Genomic DNA, 10,665 nt, shown 5'->3' with positions numbered 1-10,665 from the left:
GGTAGATGTACATAAGCTGTGGTCCTCACGGTTTACCGTACTAACAAGGTTGCCATCTCATTATCGCAATGTTCCCGGCGCAAAGACTAGCCTGGACCCGCGGTCTTGTGCTTGGGCCTATACCGCACACAACTTGATGCAAGAATATTGTGTCTGTTTTTGTGTGTTTTATGTATTATTTTATTTCCACTTGACTTTTATGAGTCCAACTTGTATGAATGATACGTCTATGCTTTATACTCGTGATTTTTTCTTTTCATCCCAAAAGGGTAAAACTGCATGTAAGCGCGAATATGTGATTCCCCTAAAAAGGAAAGCAACCAACGTGCTATCTACTGCTGATATCAGTAGTCTTCTCAGATCTCACATGAAGTTATTTGTTGGTACAATATTTATAATTATTTAAGTAGAAGATTTAGCAATATTATATGCATCTTATCCGTAAATTCAGTTTTAATACTGCATGCATTATTGTTTCGTGTCAAATATTTATATCTTTACCAATTTTGTCCTTCTATTGTATTAAATTGATGTCAAACCTGGTATAATATAGGCACTCCAAAATAATATTGTAATAGGCCTAGGCCTACTTATGAAAGGTACGAGTATAAAACTATTAAAGCTTGGATAGGGACAGGTGGTATCATGGTGACGATGATGATGATGATGATGATGATGATGATGATGATGATGATGATGATGATGATGATGATGATGATGATGATGATGATGATGATGATGATGATGAAAAACATGAAAGAATATTATAAAAAATTATGTTCGTTGTTAAAAAAATCATCATTCAAAATGAGTAGGTCTTATGATAGCAACAGCTACTTGAAAAAATTCAACTAACTCAAATGAACACTAAAATAAAATGCTGAAATGTTCCTCTAAATCGAACAATTACTAACCCACAGTGGCGTAACTAGACATTTTCCTTTGGGGGTGGGAGGGGGAAAGCGGGGGCAAACATAATAAATGAGGGGCAGGCATCGTTAATGCTGTTTGGGTTTGTAAGGGGTGGAGTGGGTCTGAGGAGTTATGGGATCTGCTTGGAATGTGTCCCCGGAACATTGGCGTAGATTTCTTTTTGACATGGGGGGGGGGAGGTGCGATTGAAAAAAAAATGGTACAAATGCCATATTACAGCTATTAAAGCTGGCGACATATAGGCCAATGGTACAAAAGTGGGATAAATGCAATTTATTTAACTTTAAAATTGAGTTTTAAGGTTAAAATGACCAAATATGAGGTTAATTAATAACTCTCAGAAGTAGGCCTAATTTACTTTTTTCATGGGGGGGGCAAGAGATCCCTCGCTTCCACCCTCTAGTTACGCGACTGCTTACTCGTGTTAATTGAAAGACCGTCAAAATATGAAAGATAAACTTTGCGTTACAATTTAAATAATTTGTAAATTGAAATAGACCAAGGCTTACGACCTAAGACCTGCTCTGAGGCAGGGCCAAGAAAAGCCGCTGTAAGCCTGGTCTAACAGGCTTGCGTAGACTACGGCTACAGAAGACTGATTTCGAGAAATGCAAATTTTACTGAAGCCTGGGGTTAATCCTACAAGCCTGGCCCACGGGCTAACGAAGCCTCGAGGCTATGGTAGCCGTGCTTCGGGAAATACGTTTTCAGTTAAGCCTGGTCTTACGACCTCTTAAGCCTTGAGGCTAGACAAGCCAATTGCTAAGCCACCCGTCGAGAAATTCGCCCGTATAGGCTAATTTGTCACTTTTAAAACTGGACCTTCGTCTATTCAATTGCTTGTAACTTTACTTCTTGAAGTCACATTGGATTCAATGTGGTGTCATAATGTGCAGGATTAGATTACAAAATTACAAAATCAAATTTACCCCAATATGGTTCAGTTTTGAAACTGTGATTATTTTTCCAAGTGTAAGGATACTTTCTTGGCGCAGTATACTTAGGCGTAAAATTCAGTCTTCTAGTGTAAAATTTTCGATTTGATTTTGAAAGGCCTAAACTTGACCCGTGAGCATATTTACAACTATGGTTTTATTTGACATTAGGCCGTATAAAATTAATGTTTTGATTCTTCTCCAGAGGATTTTCATGAATTGATGAACAATGGAGGGTTTTGTTTTTGTTTGTTTTCTTCAGGTGGTGAGCGCTGTGCGATCTCTTAATTCAGTACATTTCCGTTGTCAACCGTGTAATTGAATGGGATTATTTTGAAATTTTAAAACGCTAAAATATCACAAACAAGTAGGCCTGTGTTAATAAGTAATATTAAGGTTATTAATTATTTTAAACTGTTGTGATTTGGTAGTTCACTGCATCTTACGAATGGTAGTGAGCGTTGGCAAAAACTGCATTGCTCAATTCATAGCAAGCGTGTAGAAGAATTAAAATATCACATATATACTTTTATAGGTGCTGCGGTTCTTGAGTTACGTTGTAAAGAGGGCTGAAACAACAACACTTTTGTAAAACGTACATAACTAATTAACAACAATAAATTAAGCAAGTTTGCAAAGAATACGATTTGTAGAATGAACTTTTGCAAAACATCAAGGTGTTAATTTTCAATAATATATTGATCTAGATAATGAAAATCGATTTTTAGGTTGCTTCGACCAACAATACCTCGTCTACCCTTAATACAAGCTAAAACCGTTGGGGTTCCATAATGAACCCCACAAAACCAACCGAGTGTATGGGAAATGCCATACGGCTGAGCGGTTTTGCCGGCTCTCTCCGACCATCATGCCACTCGCCTCCTGGTTTTTTTTTCAATGTAAAATTAGCATTGTTAGTCATTTTCGATTTTTTCTAACAGTGCTCGAGGAAAGGAGGAAGCCCTTTTTATTTTTAAATGTGAGATTCTGAGAGATATACCCTCTAGAGTACCACAAATGTTTTCCTAAGTCTAAAATTGTTTGAAAAATGTGGGAGGGGACGAGAACTAAAACATTAATTACGAAAAAATACAATTATTGTGTTTTATTTGACCAAGGAAATGAATGTTAAAGCACAGGTGTGTCTGAGATCGACATCCCAGCACGACTACAGCCTGTCTAAAAAAAATGTGCAAGTGAAAAGCGCCCTCTCTGGCAATTAGAAAATACCATTGTGACACATTGCTTACATCAACGTCAAGGGCGTAATCTTAGCTCTCAAATGCCGTTTGTTCTGTTCAATTTGCTTGTTTTGATCTCGAGATATGTTTAGTTAAAGACGAAAGGGTCAAATCACAATTGTGCCACTTTTACTAGGGAAGAGGGATTTACATGTAACAGTGATAGGATCAAGTTTATCAAGAGTTCCTTCGTGAAATCAAAAGAATGCATCAATTACACAATACAACATTTTGTTGACTGTTTTACTGTTTTATCATGATGCAGGAATGATGATTCTCTTTTTCCACTTAAAAGAGATTAAAAGATAAATACATATTTCACATTCTGCTGTAAAAGTTAAATACATGTGCATGTCAATGATTTTATCATGGTACATACTGTTCTCTTAATCACTTAAGACATGTTAAAAGACAAACAAATATTGCGCACTTATACATGTTATAGGTTAATAAACGTGTATTACTTGTTGGGAGAGATATTAGACAAAATAATGCACGCGTGCTGATGTTGATGCTTCTAATGCATGCGCCCCGAAAGGGGGGGGGTGCTTTAGACGCATCAACATCAGCTATCATTGATTTACGTGTACAGCTCTCTTCCCTAGTAAAAGTGGCACAATTGTGATTTTACCCTTTCGTTGTTGAATAAACATATCTCGAAATTGGAACAAGCAAATTGAACAGAACAAACGGCATTTGAGAGCTAAGACTGCGCCCGTGACGTTGATGTAAGCATTTTGTCACAACGGTATTTTCTAATTGCCAAAGAGGGCGCTTTTCACTTGCACAATTTTTTTTGAGACAGGCTGTATACATAACAATAAACGATGGTGTAGCGTAGGAAGATCCCCTACTTTACATTTGACCTTACTTTACCAAAATTACTCAGCGATTGAAATGGGTCTTGGAACACACCGTCGGACGTAGCATATCAATACTGACTGAGAATTTGAACCTAACAAGTGCTTTCATACATGCTTGGGCTCATACTGAATGAGTATTCGCTACTTGCACGGTTCCGCCATTATGCACTATGTGCGGGGAGAGCCTCGAACTGGCAGCATACATGAAAGGAAGAATTATGTAACCTTACACAGAACGTTATGACTAGTTCAATTCCCATTCATGTATGCTGCCAGTTCGAGGCTCTCCCCGCACATAGTGCATAATGGCGGAACCGTGCAAGTAGCGAATAGTATAATCATATTATCTATTTTAAAAGCTGCAAAAACGTGTAATACAGTATTGTTGAGCTTTAGGTTAGCAACTATTTTAAACTGTTGCGATTTGTTAGTTCACAGCATCTTGCGAATGGTAATGATTGCATTGATCTTCATAGCGAGTGTGTAGAAGAATTCAAATATCACAGACATACTTTTGTAGGTCCTGTGGTTCTTGAGTTATGTTGTAAAGAGGGCTGAGAAAACAACACTTTTGTGAAACGTACTTAACTCATTAACAACAATAAATCAAGCAACTTTTCAAAGTATATGAATTGTAGAAGTGTTTATAATGACTACTGATTTTTTGTTTACCATTGTTTAATAATAGAAAAGCAGATATCTCAAGGTGATAATCCCATACGCTTGCGTGTCAACGATAAAAAATCAGAATTTTATTGACAAGTTATGGTTATTTAAGAGCTAAAGAGGCGCTATTGAAAATTGTATGGACAAGTTACTGACACGAGAAATTCTTGACAAGTTCCTGACACGAGAACTTCTTGATGATCCGTCAGAGTTTGTTTGCATGTTAGCGATGGCACATTTAATAAGTCTCGCCTTCTCTCTTTGTTTAATCTTACCGGTTATAGCGTCATTTAGACAAAATATCACCGTCGGCTTACTATTGCAGCCTTTTCGATCAAGAGGAAGTTTAAACATTATTTCTTTCAAACCATCTTTTGACATTGCTCTCCAAAATATCGACCGCCGGTTTTCGGGGTTTAGTATTAACTACGTTCTTAACTTTACAAAGACAGATTGCTCTGGAAGGGGAGCGATAAGAGCACCGGGTGTAGCAGCCACATTGTATCATACCTATAACTTACAGGCCATATTTGGACCTCAGTGTAGCCCAGCAGCTGCTGCAGTGGCTGATGTCGCGGCATATTGGAACATTCCAATATTATCAGGATCAACGACAGCTGATTATTTAGATGACAGATCGCGATATCAAACGTTTACACGGACACCATTTCATCAAGCAACGTTGGCAATTTTCATAGGCTATGTTTTTGAGCTTTTCCGCTGGAACAGAGCAGCAGTTTTGCAACAATCTATGTACGGATACTGGAATTTTGTGGCACCGGCAATTGTAGGCAGTTTCTCTAAGCGAAATATAACCAGCGATCACTTGATTATGACGGAATTTAGTAGTGCTGAAGAAGTCTTGGAAGCCACTATCAAAACAGCGAGAGGTAAGTATGTTTGAGTGTTTGCGTTCATTGCATTTTAATATTAACATTTTATGTCGCTATACACTATGTGCAGAGGGTGATACCTGCCCAGGCGTTTTTGGCGTACACAGTAATAAAAATTATTGTTCCTGGTTGAAGGTACATGGGGATGTGCCGCCACGGTTTGGGGGTACCTTTTCAGTGATTTTGGTATAAACCAACTGAAACTCAAACTTAAAAACAGAAATTATCCATGTTACTTCCCGATTCATTTATTCTGCTCAACTTCCACCTGTGACATTATTGGTACATCAATCATTGTACCCTCCCTTAAATGCCTGAGGCGCGTGATCTGGGCATCCTTGTGGATGATCAGGAAGATCGGGAAGATCAGCCGAATAAGGATATCTTGACAATACTCAAACTGAACGTCTTGTCCATGTCTTTATAACTTCTCATCTCTACAAATGCAATTCGCTTCTTTATCATGTTTATGGCCGACTATGTTCAGATTGATCAACTTCAACGAATCCAAAATCCGGGTCCAAAATACTGCCGCGCGTGCGTCTCATCACCAGAACAAAGAAATTTGATCATATTTCCGGCGTTTTAGAACTATTGCATTGGTTGCTTATCTACAAATGCATCATTTACAAGATTGTTCTTCTCAAATACAAAGCCATCAATGGTCAATCACCGGAATATATTGTTGAACTTGTTTCTTTCTATAATCCACCTCGTTCACTTCGTTTTAGTTCACAATGCCAACTCGTTTCACCAAGATTTTCAACTTCTTACGCCAAGTGTGCCTTCGCAGTTGTCGCTCCCACACTATGGAATACGTTACCAGTTCACATCCGTCAAGCACATTCTTTGGACTCATTCAAATCGCAGCTCAGAAGTCACCTGTTTATTTCAAATGTCATTTTATCTTGGTAGATTTAAGATCATTGGTATGCACATCCATATTATTATTATAATATCGATATCGGTGAGTTTTCAGTGTAGACCAATGCGCCCAATTGTGAGCATTTGGGCAATGCCTTTTGTGAACAATTGGTATCCTGATGGGTTGCAAAAACAGCAAAAAGTAGGTATAGAGAAAGTCTTGCAGCATCCGAAGGTCCGCATAAACTTCGTCAGCTCTTCGTCCCTGATAAACAGGACTCAAGTCCTGTACTTATGGATATTATAATAACGATTAATTAGACAATAATAACTGCGCACCATCTATTTTGAGGTCATTGTGTGAAATTGGAGGGTTTTGTTTTGGGCCGAGGTATTTTCCGAGGGCGCGTCAGCGCCCGAGGAAAATACCGAGGTATTGTTGATGTTTGTAAAATAAATTACACGTCCGGCTTTCGGCTTTAAAACCACTACACTAATAAAATCTGAATCTTGATTTTTATTATCATCCAGATGAGAAAATTACTGAATAGGCCTATATATTATTTTGTATGGTAATTTGAAGCTCAAAATATCATTCATGGCCCTATTAAAATAGTTATGAAGCTCAAAATATCATGGCCCTATAAATAGTTATGCTGGCCGGGCATGCTGGTTGTTCTTTCCCATGTTCCTGACAATATAAACAATTAATTTCTTCAGGTATTTATTCACGATCATTTTGTAAATGGTAGGCCTAACAAATATCATGTAGCCGAAACATCATGGCACAGGGGGCCTAGCACATGTAGCATGCTAGCTAGGCCTAGCATCAGTCATCGTAGTGACGGAGGTGTGACGATGTGAGTAGGCTACCTCAGGCTAGGTAATTTAAACCTGGAACTGTTTTTTAAATTCATTTTTAGAGCATCATTCCATTCTATTTTTATCGGATCATTCTGCAAGTTAATGTTTAAATATTAACGGTCCTCGCATGCTCGGTAAACGGTCGCGCCGTGCAGAGACACTTGCATGCTCCCGCTCATGATGCCGGGCAGGCATGATGCTTGGTTGGGCCAGCAGTGCCAGACTTAAACAAAATGCTCAAGCCAGGCTAAAAAGCGTAGTAATCATGATGATATAAATTATAAGCATGCTGGCCAATATGGAAAAATAGGGCCTACTTGAAGATACAGTGCAAGGAAAACTTGAGCTCTATTTTTACTGTCAGCCACCGGTACGTACGGTATAATTGTCAGCCTTTGGTGAGTCAAGAGAAAGTTCTAATTTTAAGCCAATAAAAATGTAGTCACATTTATAAAACCTATAAAACCTACTTACCGGTGCTGCGCGATGATCCCGTTGCCATGAAAAACCAGTGGTTCATCACGTTTTGACCGTGACAGAGTCGTAGTATACTATGATATCATGGTGATAGTACTTATATACACTCGGTGTGCATTGAGGTTAATTTGCATGTTGGTATTTTCGTATTTGCATAATGTTAGGAGAAAATAACCCGTTCATTTGATGAAGGTATCCAAGGCTGTATTTAACAGATTGGTACTGGCGTCTGCTCCGGATTGATACTTGCATGGGATCTGTGTTTAGGGCTTAGGGGCTCTCATTTTCTTCGGAAAGGGGTGGGTCCCAATTATACGGAGGGGGGGGCGGGGAGGTTTTAAAGAAAAACAAATTGATGACCAAAATATAGAGAGTCACAAATGACCACAGATAGTGTGTTTAATTTATTCAAAAAGACTGATTTCAATAAAATTTTAGCGTAGGGGTAAGTAGGTGTATCGGTGAGGGGGGGTCGCAATTTCATTGACGCTCACTTTTTGTAAATTTGGATCCCCACATCCAAAGAAAATTCTAACCATAGGTGGTATAATATTTAGGCCTACTTTCGTTTGTTTGTTTAAATGGTCGTTCCGTGCGAGACACGCTTGGGTCTTGATATGACCAAGCTCAAACAAAATGTTGAAGCCAGGCTAAAGAGCATTGGCCTACAGAAAAATAGGAGGCACGTGTGTTTTGGGCATCTTGCAATATTATACTTCATAAAAGGCACAGAAAAACAATAGGAAAACGGTGGCAAATAGTATGCACAATTTCCTGCTCGCTGTTGTCACGTTTTTAGACAATATTTCTGTGTTTTTTAAACTATGCCACAGAATTAAGCCTATGCGGTTTCCAAATTCCAAAATGATCTGGCCTGTCATTGTGTGTCAGGTAATGGATGGGGGCATTTTAAAGGTACGCGGCCCTACATGGGTTTCAGGGGTTGGTTTGGAGTTTAAAGGGTACATGTTGGAGTTTCGTAGATGTCATGGGGTTTAAGGGCATGTGTTGTGGTTTACAGCTACAGGTACAGGTTGGGGATTTAGGGCAGGGCCTTCATATTGGGGTTTAAGGGTAGGCCTACAGGTTGGGTTTGGGTTTTAAAGGCAAGCCTGACTTTAGGTTAGAGTTTTAAAGGTACATATGTTGGGGTTAGGCCTACGTATAGGTCTACAGTTTGGGGACAAGGGCCTACATGTTGGGGTTTAGGGAAGGGTAGGCCTACAGGTTGGGTTTGGGTTTAAAGGGCAGGTCTGACTTGTGGGAGTTTTTAAGGTACACGTACATGTTGGGGTTTAAGGGTAAATGTTGGGCTCTAAGGGTATGCCTACGTTTGGGGGTTAAGGGTACGTGTCGGGGTTTAAGGGTACATGCGGTGGGGCTTTAAGGGTACATGTTTGTATGTTGGGTTTCAGGGACTGGTTGGGGTTCAAGGCAGTTCAGGTTGGGTTTAAGGATAGGCCTTGGCCTACGTGTTGGGGTTTAAAGGTGCAGTTTGGGGAATAATGGTACCTACGTGTTGGGGTTTAAGGGTAGGCCTACAGGTTGGGTTTGGGTTTAAAGGGTAGGTCTGACTTGTTGGACATATAGGTACATATAGTTTGGGGACCAGGGCCTACATGTTGGGGGTTAAGGAAGGGTACAGGTAGGTTGGGTTTGGGTTTAAAGGTTAGGGCTAACTTGTTGGGAATTTTAAAGGTACATGTTTGGGTTTAAGGGTAAGTGTTGGGGTTTAAGGTTAGTCCTGCGTTTTGGAGGTTAAGGGTACGTGTTAGGGTTTAAGGGTACAAGTAGTTAGGCTTTAAGGGTACGTGTTTGTTGGGTTTAAGGGTACTGTTTGGGGTTTAAGGTAATTCAGGTTGGGTTTTTAGGGTACGGATTCTAGGTTTAATGGCATGTTGGGGATGGGCTGGGTTTTCATTTGTATCCATCAATTTTGTTTGTGGTAGTCATAGTACTTCCATTGGCCTCCAAACACCCATTATTGATCTGATATATTGCTTCCTTCTTGAATGCCTGTCTTTAACAAGTTTGGATGGTCACTTTCTCTTTGAATTTCAATTAACAATACATTCCACATTTATTTATGAAATGTTTGTAATTTAAACCAAAATTCATGACTTTTCAAGGCAGTACAGGACACGCATTATGAAAGCACAAGCCTTACGAAACTACAATGCTGAAAGTGGTTTTGGAATAACATAATTATTTTGATTTAGCAAACACATAACACATTTTATGATTTAGAATTAATTATTTGTCGAAGATTTCATGATAGTGACCCAATAGTCATGTCAAAAATAGACATATCACATCCAGTCTCCTCCCTGAACTTTTCCATGATTTTTGTGCCTTTTTCAACAAAAAAAAATATGTCATGAATTTTGCCGACATATTGCAACACTGGTGAATATATTTATAACCCTGATGATAGTCATGATACCTGGTAAGAGACAGTAAAACATGCAATAATTACACTGGCTAATGTTTAATTTCTCTCTTGAACTGTTTATTATTATAGCATCATAATAGAACACTTAAAATTGAAATACTAAAAGTTACATAATTTCTCGTTTACATACAATAATAGCAATCATGTACTTGTGCAATTATTAGAACCACTCAACCATCTGTTTTGTCACAATATACATACACATGCAATTTACTAACAATATTTTTCTTTGTTCCCATCAAACAAATTTGGTTTGGTACACAAACTCAGTCAAGTAATAGATAACTTTATTTTTCTATAAATGATATTTAATGTAACTGGTATGTTTTCAATTGACTATGATTTATATTTTCATTTAATTTATTATATTTAAGGGGTACTACACCCCTGCCCAATTTTGTGCCTATTTTTGCATTTTTCTCAAAATTATAGAGCATTGGTGACAAGTAAGATATGTATATTATAGGGGCAAGGACT

The sequence above is a fragment of the Amphiura filiformis genome, chromosome 1 (genome assembly GCF_039555335.1).
Source record: "Amphiura filiformis chromosome 1, Afil_fr2py, whole genome shotgun sequence".
NCBI classification, from domain to species: domain Eukaryota; kingdom Metazoa; phylum Echinodermata; class Ophiuroidea; order Amphilepidida; family Amphiuridae; genus Amphiura; species Amphiura filiformis.
This window is presented reverse-complemented; position numbering follows the sequence as displayed.